Here is a 19,352-nt window from a genome sequence, read left to right as displayed (position 1 = left end):
AATGATGGCTGCACGTGTTTCTTTAGAGATAACCATGGTTAACTGAAGAGAAACAATGATACCAAGAACCAGCCTCCTTTTAAAGTGTCCAGTGATGTCATTCTTACTTAATCATGACTGATTGATTGCCAGCCCTGTCCTCATCAACACCCACACCTGTGTTAATGGATCAATCACTAAAACGATGTTAGCTGCTCCTTTTAAGGCAGGACGGCAATGATGTTGAAATGTGTTTTGGGGGTTAAAGTTCATTTTCTGGGCAAATATTGACTTTGCAAGTACAGTAATTGCTGTTAAGCTGATCACTCTTTGACAATCAGGAGTATATGCAAATTGCCATTACAAAAAATGAAGCAGTAAACTTTGGAAAAATTACTATTTGTCTCATTCTCAATACTTTTGGCCATGACTGTAGTAAGGAGGCTTCTACCCATGCTGTCTGTCTTTTTGCGGGCTACAGAAGGGTTGTCTTTCCCAATGTTCCAGCCTACCATAGTCCAGAACTCACAATCAGACCCATAGCCAGTGTTGGCATTGGTGACACATATATACTTTTGGGTGAGTCTACAGATGTCCCCACGCTGCCACTCCACCCTAGGGCAGCAGACCATGTTACACAGGTCAAATTTGTAACTGATTACATGGTCTGAGGTATTAAACCAGAAAGTGCTAACTAGCTCCCCATTCTTTATATCTTGGGACATAGTCTTCGATGAGCCCCCATTTATCAAAGTTAAAGGATAAGGCACAAGGTGTACTGTACATCCACATCAATCAGTGGCTTTCTTGGGTCAGCTGTCATCCTGCAGTGTGAGTCATGGATCCAATTGGGCTTTCTCTCGAACAGCCGTCTCAGTTGTCATCAGACCTTGGAAGGATCCATCAAATTGAGGCTCAATGGCTCTTCTGATGTGTCTTTTGACCACCACCCAGTCTTCGGGCTGCAAGGGGTGGCTCCCTTCCACAGAATCTGGATCTAGAAAGGAAGAGTAAACTCGAGAGTATACAGTTATATGAAAAAGTTTGGGCACCCATATTAATCTTAAGCTTAATGTTTTATAAAAATTGGTGTTTTTGCAACAGCTATTTCAGTTTGATATATGTAATAACTGTTGGACACAGTAATGTTTCTGCCTTGAAATGAGATTTATTGTACTAACAGAAAATGTGCAATCTGCATTCAAATAAAATTTGACAGGTGCATAAGTATGGGCACCTCACCAGAAAAGTGACATTAATATTTAGTAGATCCTCCTTTTGCAAAAATAACAGCCTCTAGTCGCTTCCTGTAGATTTTAATGATTTCCTGGATCCTGGATGAAGGTATTTTTCACCATTCCTCTTTACAAAACAATTCCAGTTCAGTTAAGTTTGATGGTCGCCGAGCATGGACAGCCCTCTTCAAATGATCCCACAGATGTTCAATGATATTCAGGTCTGGGACTGGGATGGCCATTCCAGAACATTGTAATTGTTCCTCTGCATGAATGCCTGAGTAGATTTGGAGCGGTGTTTTGGATCATTGTCTTGCTGAAAGATCCATCCCCTGCGTAACTTCAACTTTGTCACTGATTCTTGAACATTATTGTCAAGAATCTGCTGATACTGAGTGGAATCCATGCGTCCCTCAACTTTAACAAGATTCCCGGTGCCGGCATTGGCCACACAGCCCCAAAGCATGATGGAACCTCCACCAAATTTTACTGTGGGTAGCAAGTGTTTTTCTTGGAATGCTGTGTTTTTTTGCCGCCATGCATAACACCTTTTTGTATGACCAAACAACTCAATCTTGGTTTCATCAGTCCACAGGACCTTCTTCCAAAAAGAAATTGGCTTCTCCAAATGTGCTTTTGCATACCTCAGCCGACTCTGTTTGTGGCGTGCTTTGCAGAAACGGCTTCTTTCGCATCACTCTCCCATACAGCTTCTCCTTGTGCAAAGTGCGTTGTATAGTTGACCGATGCACAGTGACACCATCTGCAGCAAGTTGATGCTGCAGCTCTCTGGAGGTGGTCTGAGGATTATCCTTGACTGATCTCACCATTCTTCTTCTCTGCCTTTCTGATGTTTTTCTTGGCCTGCCACATCTGGCCTTAACAAGAACTGTCCCTGTGTTCTTCCATTTCCTTACTATGTCTCTCACAGTGGAAACTGACAGGTTAAATCTCTGAGACAGCTTTTTGTATCCTTCCCCTGAACAACTATGTTGAATAATCTTTGTTTTCAGATCATTTGACAGTTGTTTTGAGGAGCCCATGATGCCACTCTTCACAGGAGAGTCAAACAGGAGAACAACTTGCAAGTGGCCACTTTAAGTAGCTTTTCTCATGATTGCATACACCTGGCTATGAAGTTCAAAGCTCAATGAGGTTATAAAACCAAAAAAAGTGCTTTAGTAAGTTAGTAAAAAGTAGGTAGGAGTATTTAAAACAAGAAAATGATAAGGGTGCCCATACTTATGCACCTGTCAAATTTTGTTTGAATGCAGATTGCACATTTTCTGTTAGTACAATGAACCTCATTTCAAGGCAGAAACATTACTGTGTCCAACAGTTATTACATATATCAAACTGAAATAGCTGTTGCAAAAACGCCAATTTTTATAAAACATTAAGCTTAAGATTAATAGGGGTGCCCAAACTTTTTCATATAACTGTATGCTAGACAAGCATTTTGTAAGTGAAATATCATAAGAAGACAGCCTATCATGTTGCATCTGGAGCTGCTATGGAAAATACAACCCTAGCCTAGGGGCTGACCCAATAAACACCTCATATAGGCAGAGGCCTGTTTTTTTTGTTGGGAGTGTACCTGATTAAAAAGAGTGCAAGGGGCAAGCATTCTGTCCATGGTCTGCCCGTTTCAGCCATGGCTTTCTAGATTTTGAGTTTCAGGGCCGAATTCAATGTCTCTACAGTACCTCTACTCTGTGGATGGTACATAGTATGAAAGGCCTTTTCCACTCCCAGGGCGGACATTATTTCCTGCATTACTTCTCCGGAAAAGTGGCGCCTCTGTCACCGTCTATGGCCTCGGGCACCCCGTATCTGCTGATAAGTTCTAAGATTAGTTTCTTTGCTGTAGCCTTGGCAGTGGCTTTACACATGTGGTACGCCCCGCATGTTTGTCACTTTTTAGACAGCCAAAAATCATGTGGGGATTTCCTACCAATCACTGTAATGCCGTAGCCACCCTGGTTGTGGCGTTACTGTGATTGACTGGCCGCATAGTGTCATCAGGTCTATATAAGACACTGTATCCCGGAAACAGGCAGAGTAAGGAGAGCTGAAGATGAGAGAGGGACAGAACTGTAGCTGCATAAAGTCAGGGATAAAACCACATTTCTATTTCTTTGAACTACAGGGCTAATTATAATCAAGATTAATACTGCTGTTAGCAGTGCCTCAGGAGAGATTGTGCTGAAGGGATCGTGTAGGACAAGATAGGGTGAATTGTACGTCCTATATGCTTCAACTGATACGAAAAGCCCTTCTCAGGCATAATAGGCATAATTCTCAGGCATAATAATAATATTTTTGCTCTTAATCCTGCAAATTTTTCTGAGCAGGAAATTATTATACACCATTTTAACTAAGGAAGTTGTGTGTCAAAAGCATACAGCCAGACTTGGTTGGATCTCAATATGATCGCTATATTGCTCCTACAGTGAAACCAGTCCATCTGAAGTGGGTAAATTTTCCTGCCATTGTAATACAATGCATTTTTTTCACCAGTGAAATTTTTTATGGTATTTATTGTGCTGCAGTTGTGGCTCAAACACAAAAATAAATTGTTTTCCTGCCATTATAATACTGCAACGTTTTCTCAACAGGGGTATATCATATGTAATTTAAAATGGGCAGGGTGCGGGGTAAGGGACGGGGTAGTGGACGTGATGCTGATGGTGAGAGAAAAGGCCGAAGTCATGGGCAAGGTGAAACTGTGGCTGCTGTGGGAGCACAACTAACACACTTATCATGTCAATCTAGCTTCATCTCTTTGTACGTGGGTGTGGCGTGGAACACCACTCTTTTCATGCCAAACCAGAGTGAAAAGGTTGTTAGATTGAGAACAGATAATGCTTCCAATCACTTTGCCAGCGCCACCCTGTCTTCCACACGGTCCAGTCTCAGTAGCTGTGATTTTGGACCACATAATTCTGACCATGATCCTCCTTTCTCCCACCATGCAGAGTGCCTAGAGACAGAGTGTCTGCGCTTGGACACTCCAAAGAGCTGTTCACATGTCCATTTATAGATTCTGGCCTCTCGCTCTGTCCATTTCAAGCGGGACATGAGGAGTTCGCAGGTAGCGATGCATAAATATTTGAGCAGCCACACTCGCAAGAAGACAATGGTGGAAAAAATGCAATTACTATCGCAAGAGGTGGATGATGATGAGACACAATTGCCAACACATGGCGTTTCAATGTCAGCAAGTCAAGAGGAGGACCAGGGTGCAGAAGTGGAAGACAAGATGGTGGATGATGCTGACTGACCCAACCTGGGAAGGTGACATGCAGAGTGAGGACAGCAGTGCACAGGGGAAGGGAGCTGCAGCACCACAACAGCCAGGAAGATGCAGTTGAGTGGACAGAGACACAAGGTGGGCAACTGTTCCCCAGAGTATCAACAAGGGTGAAGTTGACAAGCCAAGAGTTAGGTCTTCCCAAGTCTGGCGCTTTTTTGAAGACAGTCCAGTTAACCCAAAAAAGGCAATTTAGAACATCTACCATGCCAGCATCAGCAGGGCCAGCACAAGTACCAGCCTGACCACCACCAGCATGCTCAGGCTCATCCAAGCGAAGCACCAGACTACTTTGGGCCGAACGCCAGGGGCCAAAAGCTGTGTCTGCGGGTGACATCATTGCCTCTTCCCCTGTTGAACATGTACACTAATACACTGTCCATGATGTTGGTGAAGATGCCTCCCACCCTGCACCTGTCATTGCACACTTGCAAACACCGTCAGCATCCATTTCCATGTCCTTGTCCCAGCGCAGCGTTCAATTGTACCTACCCCAGTCCTTGGAACGCAAGAGTAAATACACAGCCGCTCACCCATAAGCCACAATACTAAATGGCCACATTTCCATACTGCTTGCCCTGGAAATGTTGCCGTTTAGGCTTGTGGAGACGAAAGCTTTTCGCAACCTCATGGCGGTGGCCATCCCCAGCCGCCACTACACAGCCTCACTGCGCATGGGCGGGGAGCCGCTCATCACAGTGCATGCATGGCTCACAGCACAGTAAGCTTTGCTGGCTGGCTATGTTATACTGCGCAAGTGCAACATACTTACTTCAGCGCGAGCTGGGAGCAGAATTCAAATGCGTGAGTGGCACCAGCCCTGATTGAATGCAAGGATCACACCCCTATGACTAAACGAGCAGGTATGATATAACTATATAAAGTGCTATATACTCATGATATTAGCGCCAATTTTAATGAAAAAAAGAGTGTTACTGATGACATTGACAGGTTCCCTTTAAAAAGATACAATTTCCGGATAAAATATTTTCAACATTCTAAACATGAAAGCGACTTCTCCCCTGTGTGACTTCTCTGATGTTCATTAACAGTTGATTTACAAGTAAAACATTTCCCACATTAAGAATCTAAAAAAGGCTTCTACCCTGTGTGACTGCTCTGGTGACTAAGAAGAGATGATTTCCACAGAAAACATTTTCCACATTCTAAACATGAAAAAGGCTTCTCCCCTGTGTGGGTTCTCCGGTGTCTGGTAAGCTTTGATTTTTCTGCAAATTTTTTTCCACATACTGAACAGGAAAAAGGGTACTCCCCTGTGTGGGTTCTTTGGTGTATAACAAGTTGCTCTTTCCGATTAAAACCTTTCCCGCATTCTGAACATGAAAAAGGCTTCTCCCCTGTGTGAGTTCTCTGATGGGCAATAAGACTTGGTTTCCCTGCAAAGCATTTCTCACATTCTGAACATGAAAATGGCTTCTCCCCTGTGTGAGTTTTTTGATGCTTAACAAGATTCCATTTCTGGTTAAAACATTTTCCACATTCTGAACAGGAAAAAGGATTCGCCCCTGTGTGAATTATCTGATGCTTGATAAGGCTTGGTTTCACTCTAAAACATTTCCCACATTCTGAACATGAAAATGGCTTCTCCCCTGTGTGAGTTCTCTGGTGACTAATAAGGTGTGATTTCTGGTTACAACATTTCCCACATTCTGAACATGAAAATGGCTTCTCCCCTGTGTGAATTCTCTGGTGAGTAACAAGATTTGATTTGTAGTTAAAACATTTCCCACACTTGGAACAAAAAAATCTATTCTCCGATGTGTGAATGTTTTGACGTTTAAGAAAAGACTTTTCGAGGGGAAAACTCTTTCCATATTCTGAACATGAAAATGGCTTCTTTGCTTCAGGAGCAATTTGTTTAATAATGCTTATTTTGTAACTTTGATTTTCCTTAGTAGTCGGTAATGAATCAGAAGACAGGACCTGCTTCAAAGGATCAGATGACAGATCTTTGCTGTGAAGGGATGATGGGATATCTGGAGTAATGGCATTCACTTCAATTGCATTTTGGGGGATCTCAAGATCGTCTGATTTCAAAATTGAAGATGTCAGCTGTCCCTCTGATCTCCTGGTACAGACATCTGCCAAGAAGAAAATAAATTATTTTTAATAAAAAAAATTGAAATTTATATTTATTAACATTTCTATTTAAACGGTCTGTAGAAAAGGCAAGTTATGTAAACATATTGATTATTCACCAAGACAATGACAGGTCACAGTCTAATAGAAAACCTCATAGGATGAACCAGTGGAGCGTGGTGTTCAATTGTTTGTTCATTCTGCCTCCCAAATATAAAGGCACCAAACTGTGTTATATAGGCGAACATAATACCAATACAACAACTACTCATTGTGCAAAAAACAATCCCCCACTAAGATCCATTATCTGTCATTGGAAAAATAGGTTTCCATATTATTAGTGGCTCAAAGGCTTTTGAAAAGCAACATGGCTTCCATAAACCAATCCAGCAATATCCGCTCTCCCAAAGTCAGATCTCTCCCTCACTTCTGAGCCTTGCAGTGCGCCCAAACCACATTTAGCCTCCATGTATTTGGCATTACTATAGTGAGAAGAACCCACTTAATTGATGGTGTGTGTCTCCTGGAGCACAATCTGGGCACTATGTGTTGGGTAATGAAACTATATATTTGTAATTTTCACTGTCCAACATCCACAGCGTGCTAATTTCCGGGAAGTGCCTGAGGAGTAAAAATAGTCACTACTCCTATAGATTAATTCACTGAGGGTTATAAAATGTATTCACTATATGGGGATTTCCACTGCTCTGGTTTTCTGATATTTTACCATATTAGGGCTTCTGTAAATGGTGGGTCCCATCTCCTCTGAGATCTGCTCCCCCGACGTCTGCTTCTCTCAGCAGAAGCCGCCTTATTCATCCTGCAGGCGGCGCTGGTGATGGAGGAGACGTCAGAACCAGAAGCTCTGGGCGGCACAGGCTCTGTCCAGCCACTAAGATTAGGGTGCCTGGGGCCTGTAGTACCATCCAGTCTGGCAGTATGGGTGTGTGCTGTCCAGCTGGAGTAATCTGCTCCCTGCTTCAGCCAACTGGAAAGCACCGCACCCTACTAAAGCTGGAAGCATATTGCCGGAAGCTGCCAGATCCAGCCTTGTTCTCCTCTGGTTCAGTCCTCTGTGCTCAGCTCCCGGCTTGTGTATTTGTTTCCTGTTGTGACCTCGGCCCGTTTACTGACTACTCTTGTGTCTTCTGATGTTGTATTTTCTCTGCCCTCCTGGTTCTGACCCGGCTACCTGACTATTCTTCTTCCCATCTCACACCACAGAACAGCAGGTAACACCGTGGCCCAAAGAACTACGGAACGCAAGCATCCATTCAGCATCAAACCTGAGGACATTGGTTTTAGTTATATATCAACATTAGTTGCTTTACTGTTATATATTATATAAAAATAACTTTATTTTAGGTTTGTGCATAAATGTTGCTAAGATTTCTACCATTGAGGCAGCATGTCGATATATGGATTATCGCTATGCGATTCTGCGAGTATCACTAAGGAAGATTGTTATGATACTCATCATTGAAGCAGTATGCTCACATATGGACTATCGCCATGCGACTCTGCAAGTGTCACTAAGGAAGATCGCCAAGATACTTACCATCGAAACAGCATGCTGACATGTGGACTATCGCTATGCGATTTTATAAATATTATTTGGGAAGTATCTTTGAAAGGCGGTAAGCTCTATATGTATTCTCCTTAGGTGACAATACAGATTGCTGCTATGCGATTTTACAAATGTCTTTGGGGGAATAATTTTTGAAAATTGAAGGTCACATATATGCCCTTCCCATATTGATATATATAAATTCTCGTGTTATGTGACGATATGGATCGTTGCCACATAATTTTGTAGATATTTGTAAGGGAAGTATGTTTCGAACATGGAGGGCTACATATGTGCCCTTTTTTGTATTTTTGCTGTAACCTATCTTTGTAAGCATCTGCATGGCAATACTTTTTGAGTATGAGTGGTTATATATATGTCCCTCCCATATCGATATTTTATTATTCTTCAGGAGGGATCTACTATCTGCCATCTCCTATGATCATGCTGTCGGTATTAGATATAGCAAGTTTGGAATATTTACCATTAATGACTCAGCCATGTACCTTCTGGCAGTGGTATACTTAATAGGATATACGCCCTCATCTCTATCCCTCTAAGCCATTATAAATCTACCAGAATTATTTATTAAACCTAATCTTTAATTCTTAAATATTTGGAATCATCTGTAGCTTTACCTTAGTGGTGCAGACACACCTCGCACATGTGCTGTTTGTCCCCTGTGGCGCCGCGGGCTGGATTCGTTGCCGGGACGACGGGAGTGATGACGTTGTCCTCCCTCCCATTGTTTCCGGCATGCGCTGGCCGGCCGCGCCCTGAGGGGAGTAACAACATGACGAGCGGTGCGCCGATTCGCCAGCCACCCGGACATACTCATTTATATAGTGCCCCTTTTTAAATTCTCCCCACGCCTCCTGACAAAGCCGGAAGGAGAAACGCACGTCGAGGCGCTTACTTGGACCTCCTACCCGCTCTAGGACACGCCAGCATGTCTTCAGGTATAGCACTTCATATTTAATGTTTGCAATGCTCTGATAACCCATTAGGTGCTTGTGTGCAATTGCGCACAAGTTATCTGTATAATATTCTGCACTGCACCTATCCCTGAAGGAGAACATGTTCCTTTGCTGCCTATCCTATAATCCCAAGTGATTAGGGTTGGGGATCCAATGTGTTCTTATGGGTTTTTATCTGCACACTATTGCTTTAAATAATCCTAGCAATTTATTCTGTCTCACCTTTCATGGGTTTTCTACTTATATGAATATATATTCTCAATAAAAATTTGTTATATGTATAATTAAACTGATCCCACAGTTTTTTTCTGATAAGAGTCCTCTGGCCTCTTCTATCTGACTTTAATAATCATTAAGAACCTCTAGATACTTTTATTACATTACTACTTTTCTGGGGGGTTTCTTGAACTGACTATACATTTCAGATCATAGGACTCTGTCAACTTTTCGTTTTAACACCGTGGCCCAAGCCTAGAGGTCTCGGTGTAAGAACAGATCCATGTAGAGGGGTTAAAGGGTGATAAAGTAATCCCTGGTATCTCGAAAATGGAGTAGATAGCACCAAGCCTGTTTGTGGTAGCCATCATTTGAGTTGCCAGGTGACCATTGTCTGCAAACTATTCCAGCAAGATCTGCATTCAAATAGCTAAATGTCGCTCCTTCCCTTCTTAACCTGCCATGTGCCCAGACAGTAGTGTACAATTGCATACAGAGTATTGCCGGATTCAAGAGAAGTTGGAAAATAATTTGTAAGGTCCATTTGTTTCCTATTAAGTTTGGAATTATTCACAAAGGATATCACCATATAAAGTGACACACGTCAGATTTGAAAAATGGGCACAGATAGGAACACAAAACTGGCTGCAGGAAGGGATTAAATCAGAGTATTTTGGGCACTAACTACTGTAGTCAAAACTGTGAGTATAGACCATAACACATCTACTGAAATGATCAAACTCAGCACTTCATCAGTAAGTAGTGAGTAACTAGTGGTGAAACCTCTCTGGGGTAATTAGAGTATGGGGCTCGGTGGCTCTTGGGAATCTAAACTATCGTAAGGAACAATATTTTCTGTCAGATGAGTTTCAAGAAGAGAACTTTTTATAATAGTGCAGAGCTGAGGTGTCTTAAATTTGGACCTCTGGGATTTGGAAAAGGCATTATTTTAAAGACCACCAAGGAGTTATATATTCACATAAGTGAGGCAGGCCGATCCCACCACAATCAAACTATCATGCAGAATGAAGTTGTAAAAAAAGAGATAGAATAAAAAATGTTACATCCCCAACAACAAAGTATGTATGAGGGGAGAAATCCAACACTAAACCGGAGTCGCACTCATTTATGGTGGACCATTGGAGCTACTATGAGTCCTGATCAGAAGAGTAGAGAAAGTATTAGCACCCCCATTTCAGGAGAGATTGTGCAGTAATCTGAATTCCTTAGGATTGAAAACATAATGGAATTTATGACGTGGAGTGAATCCATGAAACCAGGGCTCGAGCCAACACATCTCCTGCAGGCGTAAATAAATGTATATTACAGCCTTCAGCCACGCACAGCTTAGAGATATATCATGGCACAGGTGTAATGTTTTCTGTATTGTTTATCACAATCCTGTTTGAAGTTAATTGGTTTTAAAAGAAATTGAAAAGTCAGGATAAAGGGAAACTCTGCTGTTATTATACAGAAATTCACACTTGGCCTCACTGCACATTTAATGTTGTCGATCATAAAAGCAAAGTTTGGTCAGAAAGACTGGACCTGGTCTTGTAGGGACCATATGAGCACATTCAGCAGCACAGATGGGAGAGAAGGTAGATTCATCCAATAAGATATCCGGGATCTAGGAAGCCAACACCATCATTACCCTCCGCTTTCTCTTACAGGCCCATCATAATATTTTTCTTCAAGTGATTTTTTAACTTGTCAACACATTCTACATACGCTGTAATTTGGCTTTTTAGTTTACAGATCTGAGCAGGTAAGGAGGTAAGGGTCAGCATCTTCTAATCCCAGGGGGTAGGTGGATCCTCCAGATTGTAAATTCTATAAAAAAGGGCTTTCAATACCCAAAGTCATTTGAACAATTTTTTGGTGGATGAGAATGTTATGGGTTGGTAGCAAAATGGTGGTCACACGATTGTGATACGGCCGGACTACACCACCGATAAAGCAGCCACAGCCGGTGACTGAGAAGAATCCATGACTTCTCTGCATTTAGTGGTCACTACTCACCTGGGTAGTCATATGTAGGAATCTCCTCTTTACACCACTCATCACCCCTCACATATGTCTCTGTAGTATTAATATGGGTCACATCTTCACCCTGAAACCAGTATTGTAAAAGTCACAGACACATGGAGAAGTCACATCTATGATCAGCCCTAATCCGGCCATCTTCACCGTTCTCATTACACAAGTAGAAAGCATATAATAATGGTGGATAAAACAAGACTGAGCACAAGACCTTCACAGCCGTCTACACATCATAGGGGAGATCTCATGACACCTTCTCTCCATCTACCTGATGATCCTGAGGAACATTGGGATCTTCTTGTTTACAGTCCTGTGGAAGAAGAGGACGGGGACATCTCTCTGGTGTTGTCCTCTTACTGGATAGATCTGGAGGAAACACATACAGGGACTGAATTCATTCTTTACATACAGATAATATAGGCCATGTGTATTTAGTCCTGTCCATTACCTGGTGATGTGAGGGGCTGAGGAACCTCCATCATGACGTCCTTGTACACATCTTTGTGTCCTTCTAAATACTCCCACTCCTCCATGGAGAAATAGACAGCGACATCCTGACACCTTATAGGAACCTGACACATACAATGATACAGTCATCCCCCCGATCCCTTCATAGCGTTACTGTATAATGTCCCAGCATTCCTAGCAGTGTCACCTCTCCAGTCAGCAGCTCAATCATCTTGTAGGTGAGTTCTAGGATCTTCTGGTCATTGATGTCCTCATGTATCAGGGGGTGAGGTGGAGGCCATGTGATTGGGCTCAGGGGTCTTCCCCATCCCTCAGACACAGGGTCCTGACAGCGCTCACTAGAGGTCTTCTTCACTACTGTGTAATCCTGGTTATGGAGAGACACATTAATAAATCTCACTACAGACATTTCCAGAGTCCTCAACTCTCCAGTTCTGTCCATCTGTTATTCCCATATATAAGAATGATGTAATGTGGAGTCATCAGAATCTCTCACCTCTCCAGTAAGACGGAAGAGGATCTCTAGGGTGAGGTGTAATATCCTCTCCACCATCTTGTCTCTGTCCATATCCATCTTTGATAGGTCCATAAGGAAAATTCTCTTATATAGAAGATCTTCACTGAGAGGATCTGACATTGTGCGGACCTGAATGAGAAGATGATGAGCCGATGTAACATCATAAAAATCCTGTGTAATAATACAATTACTGGAGATAATAAGGGGAAACCCATGAGGAGACATATTATTTTACAGTATTTAGTTTTCTTCTTTACATCTAGTAATAAAACCTTTATATTTTAGGCCACAGACAACAAGCAGTTTCTTCCTCGGAGTCTGCAGCTGAAGACTCTTCTCATAGACTCATCTTCCATAAAGCTAATTCTGGAATCATTTACTGATATTTTAATAATACAAGTACTGGACACAATAAGGGAATTCATATGAGGAGATATATTATTTTATGGCATTTTGCTTTCCTCTTTACGTCTATATATATATATATATAAATCAGTAAATCTGTGTGTTGAGCCCGTTAAATACAAAACCACATTTTTCACAAGGTTTAAGTGAAATTTTGCACGGCCCGTCTTTAACACCAGACTAAAAATATTGCAAACACTAAAACTCAAAATTTCCCCCTTTCATGGGATTTGGCCCTCTGAATTTAGGCTGGAAAGGTATAAAGGAGAAAATGGGTGTCTGTCTGTTGAATGCAAAACTACAGTTTTTGCCCAAAGGATTTTAAAGAATTAGAGCGACAGCAATCAAAGAGTCACTCTTTACAGAAGACGGAAACGTGAACAGCGAGGATATACTGCAACAATCAGATTTCAAAGGGTTAATCAGTACACAGATAATGAAATAATCAGTGGGTTGTATCTTTGAAAAATGTTTGACGCGCACATTAACGTGAAATATTGCAATTCTTTGGAGTCAAATATACTTGCAAATCAGCTAACAAAGGCAGTGATATGGCAGTGTTTCCGTTACACAAACAAAAATGGGGAGGTATATAAGTAGTAACGAATCCATGTGGTGATTACTCAATTTTGCCATCTATGAAAAACATCCGACTGTAGTTCATCTCAGAGTCCATCTTGAAAATGGACAAGTTTATTTCACTACCAATAATTTAAAAGAAAGAGCGGCTCGACCACCTAATACAACATTAACAGCTTTCTTTCTCCCGTGTCAAGCAGATCCATTTGCGAGAACTTTATTATATTCAGAAGTTCCAAAAATATTATACATGGAATAAGTTGAGAAAAGTATTTTGCAAAAGGAAACAAGGTGCAAGGGTCCAAGGATGGGACGGAAGTTGCAGTGATGCTCTTGGACTCGTGTATACACTTCATCCAAACAACGCAGAGTGTTACCACCTACGTTTACTGCGTCACACTGTCCGCGGGCCAGAGACTTTCACAGATTTAAAAACAGTTGGTGGTGAGCTGTGTCAATCTTACAGGGAGGCATGCCAAAAGCGTGGTCTGATCGAAGATTATCAACACTGGGACATGACATTGCAGAAAATGTCCCTCACTCACTTTCCACCTCAACTTCGAAACCTGTTCGCTATAATAATTACAACCTGTGCACCTTTCAATCCCCGAGCTCTTTGGGAAAAACACAAAGAATATCTTAGCGAAGATATTCTGAGAGTGCACAGGAGAGTTAATCCGGATTTAGGCTTAAATTTCACTGCCGACATATTCACCAAAGTCCTCTTGACGCCAGAAGAAAGGTGCAAGTGTATCAATAGTAAAACTCTAATACAATTTGGTTTACCAGCACCAGTTCGACCAGCCTTTGATGTTATGGGCTGTGATATTCTGCAAAACAAAAGCTATGATTTGGAAAGGTTGAAAGAATTTGTCACATTGAATAAGCCTCATTTGGTTGATGACCAAAGATCGGCGTATTTGGCAATTACAGATCCGATTTCAAGTGGAAATGGGAGACTGTTTTTCCTTGATGGACCAGGAGGTATCGGTAAAATATTCTTAATTAATTTCCTGCTCACAGAAATTCGCTCAAACAATAACATTGCTCTGGCCGATGCTTCATCTGGAATTGCGGCCACTCTTAAAGATGGAGGGCGCACGGCTCATTCAGTACTAGGCTTGCCCTTGAATCTAGTGCTGTTGGAAACTCTTGGCTGTAATATCACTAAAGGCTCAGGGAAAGCTAAAGAATTACAGATTTGCAAATTAATTGTCTGGGAGGAATGTACCATGGCGCACAAGAAAGCTGTTGAGGCCCTCGATCGCACCTTGAAAGATCTGCAGGGATCCAATCGCTTAATGGGGGAAATTGTACTTTTTACAGGTGACTTCTGCCAAACGTTACCTGTTCTTAAGGGAGCAACGCCAGCAGACGAGCTGAATGCCTGTTTAATATCTTCTTATCTATGGAGACATATGCAAAACCTACAAGGAACAAAGTGATCATAAACCCTGCTGTAACTAAATAAGTAAAAAAGCAAAAGTGCATTTAAATAACATAGGGTCCTTAGTGAACACAGTTTTTGATCAAAAAAGCATAACAGCCATCCCACCATGGCAAGGTGACCCTTTTCAGGATGGAGACATATTCAGGAGCTACTCTGACTACTAATATGCGGGTTCACTTGATGGAAAATTCTACTGCAGACGAATTTACACCCCACGTACTATGCCTCAGAAACGACAGGTTCCCTACAGATTCCACTACCGGCTTAATCTCCTTCCCGGAAGACTTTTGCAAAATGACGTCCTCAGTACTGGAGGTTATTAACCAAGTTTTTCCTGATATTTGTCACAATTTTAACAATCATCAGTCGCTTTGTGAACGCGTAATCCTATAAAACTATAGTGTCAGCTCCATAAACCTACAAATACAGAAGAGACGGCCTGGTCCAGAGACCACATACATGTCCACTGATTCAGTCATGGATGGTGAACAAGCCGTAATGTCCCCATTGGGGTTCCTGAATTGTGTGGAGCCTCCTGGATGTCACCGCATAGACTCACTATAAAGAAAGGCGCCCCGATAATGACCCAACCAAAGGGAGTGTAATGTATTATGTCCTATAGAAACTGCAGAGAAATAATCATCTAATGCTGCGATTCCAGGATTATTCTAGAGGGAATCGGCTGCGATATCCCCTGTGCAATATATATCTAGTATTAATGCTCCAGTAATGGGGTCTCCACATACCTCCACCTGCAGAGCCGCCACCACATATATGGCTGCTCTGTGCGCACAGGAGCTGTGATGAGGTCACAGGAGGGGAGGAGTCAGGGGTCACATGATCAGGGGCCTCAGTGGATGCAGGACTCTGCTGTGCTGGTTGTCATGGTGCTGGATGAGCTGAAGTTTATGTGTGGGGTCAGGAGGGGTTTACAGTGTGGATGTAGCAGAGCCGTGTGTGTACGAGGTGTACGGAGCAGAGTCGTGTGTGTACGAGGTGTACGGAGCAGAGCCGCGTGTGTACGAGGTGTACGGAGCAGAGCCGCGTGTGTACGAGGTGTACGGAGCAGAGCCGCGTGTGTACGAGGTGTACGGAGCGGTGCCGCGTGTGTACGAGGTGTACGGAGCAGAGCCGCGTGTGTACGAGGTGTACGGAGCAGAGCCGCGTGTGTATGAGGTGTACGGAGCAGAGCCGTGTGTGTACGAGGTGTACGGAGCAGAGCCGCGTGTGTATGAGGTGTACGGAGCAGAGCCGTGTGTGTACGAGGTGTACGGAGCGGAGCCGCGTGTGTACGAGGTGTACGGAGCAGAGCCGAGTGTGTACGAGGTGTACGGAGCGGAGCCACGTGTGTACGAGGTGTACGGAGCGGAGCCGCGTGTGTACGAGGTGTACGGAGCGGAGCCGCGCGTGTACGAGGTGTACGGAGCAGAGCCGCGTGTGTACGAGGTGTACGGAGCGGAGCCGCGCGTGTACGAGGTGTACGGAGCAGAGCCGAGTGTGTACGAGGTGTACGGAGCGGAGCCACGTGTGTACGAGGTGTACAGAGCAGAGCCGAGTGTGTACGAGGTGTACGGAGCGGAGCCGCGTGTGTACGAGGTGTACGGAGTGGAGCCGCGCGTGTACGAGGCGTACGGAGCGGAGCCGCGCGTGTACGAGGCGTACGGAGCGGAACCGCTTGTGTACGAGGTGTACTGAGTTGAGCCGTGTGTGTACGAGGTGTACGGAGCGGAGCCGCGCGTGTACGAGGTGTACGGAGCGGAGCCGCGTGTGTACGAGGTGTACGGAGCGGAGCCGCGCGTGTACGAGGTGTACGGAGCGGAGCCGCGTGTGTACGAGGTGTACGGAGCGGAGCCGTGTGTGTACGAGGTGTACAGAGCAGAGCCGTGTGTGTACGAGGTGTACGGAGCAGAGCCGCGTGTGTACGAGGTGTACGGAGCAGAGCCACGCGTGTACGAGGTGTACGGAGCGGAGCCGCGTGTGTACAGAGCGGAACCTCGTGTGTACGAGGTGTACGGAGCGGAGCCGCGTGTGTACGAGGCGTACGGAGCGGAGCCGCATGTGTACGAGGCGTACGGAGCGGAGCCGCGCGTGTACGAGGCGTACGGAGCGGAGCCGCGCGTGTACGAGGCTTACGGAGCGGAGCCGCGCGTGTACGAGGCGTACGGAGCGGAGCCGCGCGTGTACGAGGCGTATGGAGCGGAGCCGCGCGTGTACGAGGCGTACGGAGCGGAGCCGTGCGTGTACGAGGCGTACGGAGCGGAGCCGCGCGTGTACGAGGCTTACGGAGCGGAGCCGCCCGTGTACGAGGCGTACGGAGCGGAGCCTCGTGTGTACGAGGTGTACGGAGCAGAACCTCGTGTATGAGGTGTACGGAGTGGAGCCGCGTGTGTACGAGGTGTACGGAGCGGAACCTCGTGTGTACGAGGCGTACGGAGCGGAGCCGCGTGTGTACGAGGCGTACGGAGCGGAGCCGCGTGTGTACGAGGCGTACGGAGCGGAGCCGCGCGTGTACGAGGTGTACGGAGCGGAGCCGCGCGTGTACGAGGCGTACGGAGCGGAGCCGCGCGTGTACGAAGCGTACGGAGCGGAGCCGCGCGTGTACAAGGCGTACGGAGCGGAGCCGCCCGTGTACGAGGCGTACGGAGCGGAGCCGCCCGTGTACGAGGCGTACGGAGAGGAGCCGCGCGTGTACGAGGCGTACGGAGCGGAACCTCGTGTGTACGAGGCGTACGGAGCGGAGCCGCGTGTGTACGAGGCGTACGGAGCGGAGCCGCATGTGTACGAGGCGTACGGAGCGGAGCCGCGCGTGTACGAAGCATACGGAGCGGAGCCACGCGTGTACGAAGCGTACGGAGCGGAGCCGCGCGTGTACGAGGCGTACGGAGCGGAGCCGCCCGTGTACGAGGCGTACGGAGCGGAGCCGCCCGTGTACGAGGCGTACGGAGCGGAGCCGCCCGTGTACGAGGCGTACGGAGAGGAGCCGCGCGTATACGAGGCGTACGGAGAGGAGCCGCGCGTATACGAGGCGTACGGAGCGGAGCCGCGCGTGTACGAGGCGTACGAAGCAGAGCCGCGCGTGTACGAGGCGTACGGAGAGGAACCGCGCGTGTACGAGGCGTACGGAGCGGAGCCGCGCGTGTACGAGGCGTACGGAGCGGAGCCGCGCGTGTACGAGGCGTACGGAGCGGAGCCGCGCGTGTACGAGGCGTACGAAGCGGAGCCGCGCGTGTACGAGGCGTACGGAGAGGAACCGCGCGTGTACGAGGCGTACGGAGCGGAGCCGCGCGTGTACGAGGCGTACGGAGCGGAGCCGCGCGTGTACGAGGCGTACGGAGAGGAGCCGTGCGTGTACGAGGCGTACGGAGAGGAGCCGTGTGTGTACGAGGCGTATGGAGCGGAGCCGCGCGTGTACGAGGTGAGCGGAGCCACGCGTGTACGAGGCGTACCGAGCGGAGCCGCGTTTCCCTTCAGGAAAGTTGTGGATGCTCCGGGAAAGTTGTGGATGCTCCAGGAAAGCTGTGGACTGCTCTTGTAAGGGTAGGAGTCATGGGGCATGTAGGGTTACGGTACTGACCTATATGGCAGAATAGAGCTAATTTCTCAGGTCTCTACCCTTCCCAGACCTGAAGAGGATTCTGTCCTTTGTTTGCCTTGGATGAGGAGGAACTTCCTATTCACTCAGTGGATCTGAATTTTGGGTGAGAGATTTCCAATTTTATTTTCCACCCTGATTTGTTGACTGTAAAAAAATACTTCTTTCTGTAGTTTTTCCTATCGAGGACTTCTTATCAGATGTGATTAATCAAAGACTATATTCTTATGAAAAAAATGTATAGATTTATTCTTGGATTGTCCATTAAAAAGAATGATTGCAGTAATTATATATAATAGTTAAATGGTTACAGAGTGATTGTCCATTTGCCCATAATTAGCTTAATAGTTGAGATTCACCCATCTTTCCCTGGGATCCTGAATGGTAGATTGTCTGTCTGTGTCCAGCACGTGTGTCAGTATGACACCATGTGTCCGTTGGACCTACATCAGCAGCTGTTTCACACACAGATCCTCGTTCAGTGTCCTGTGGAATGGCCAGCACCCCCCTGTCTCTAACATAGGCTTTTATAGGCCCCCCCATAGCACCTGTTCTTCTGTATATGGCACTGAACTAAAAATACACAAATAGCGCATGTCATCTAGAAACCCTAGCATGATGGCTGATTCAATCTTATGCAATGTATGGTGCAGAATTCAGAATAAAATGAATATCCGTAATTAGTATTTAACATTGACATTTCCTCCTATACTTCATATGCATTATATGTGACCACTGTCATTTTCAGGCATTTGTATGACGCTTTTCTTCCAGGTCTATCTCCATTTACAGATATATTGTCCACCACTATAGCGCTCTGTTCATTTAAATCTATATTTATGAGAAACAGGTGTTCTTATTTTTATACTACTGTAGTCGTTTTTATACACTTTAATCAAAAGTTATGTTTT

The 19,352-nt window shown here is 45.2% G+C and overlaps 1 pseudogene; it reads right to left on the bottom strand.

Annotated features, from left to right (window-relative positions):
- Nucleotides 1–5,607: 5,607 nt before the first annotated feature.
- The window catches only part of LOC141230060 (uncharacterized), a 92,064-nt pseudogene continuing 78,319 nt past the window's right edge, over nt 5,608–19,352 (bottom strand).

The sequence above is a fragment of the Phyllobates terribilis genome, unplaced genomic scaffold, assembly GCF_046119375.1.
Source record: "Phyllobates terribilis strain yellow unplaced genomic scaffold, ASM4611937v1 Scaffold_489__1_contigs__length_1346288, whole genome shotgun sequence".
Lineage (NCBI taxonomy): Eukaryota > Metazoa > Chordata > Amphibia > Anura > Dendrobatidae > Phyllobates > Phyllobates terribilis.
The sequence above is the reverse complement of the archived record's forward strand: the minus strand, read 5'-3'. Positions and strand labels throughout refer to the sequence as shown.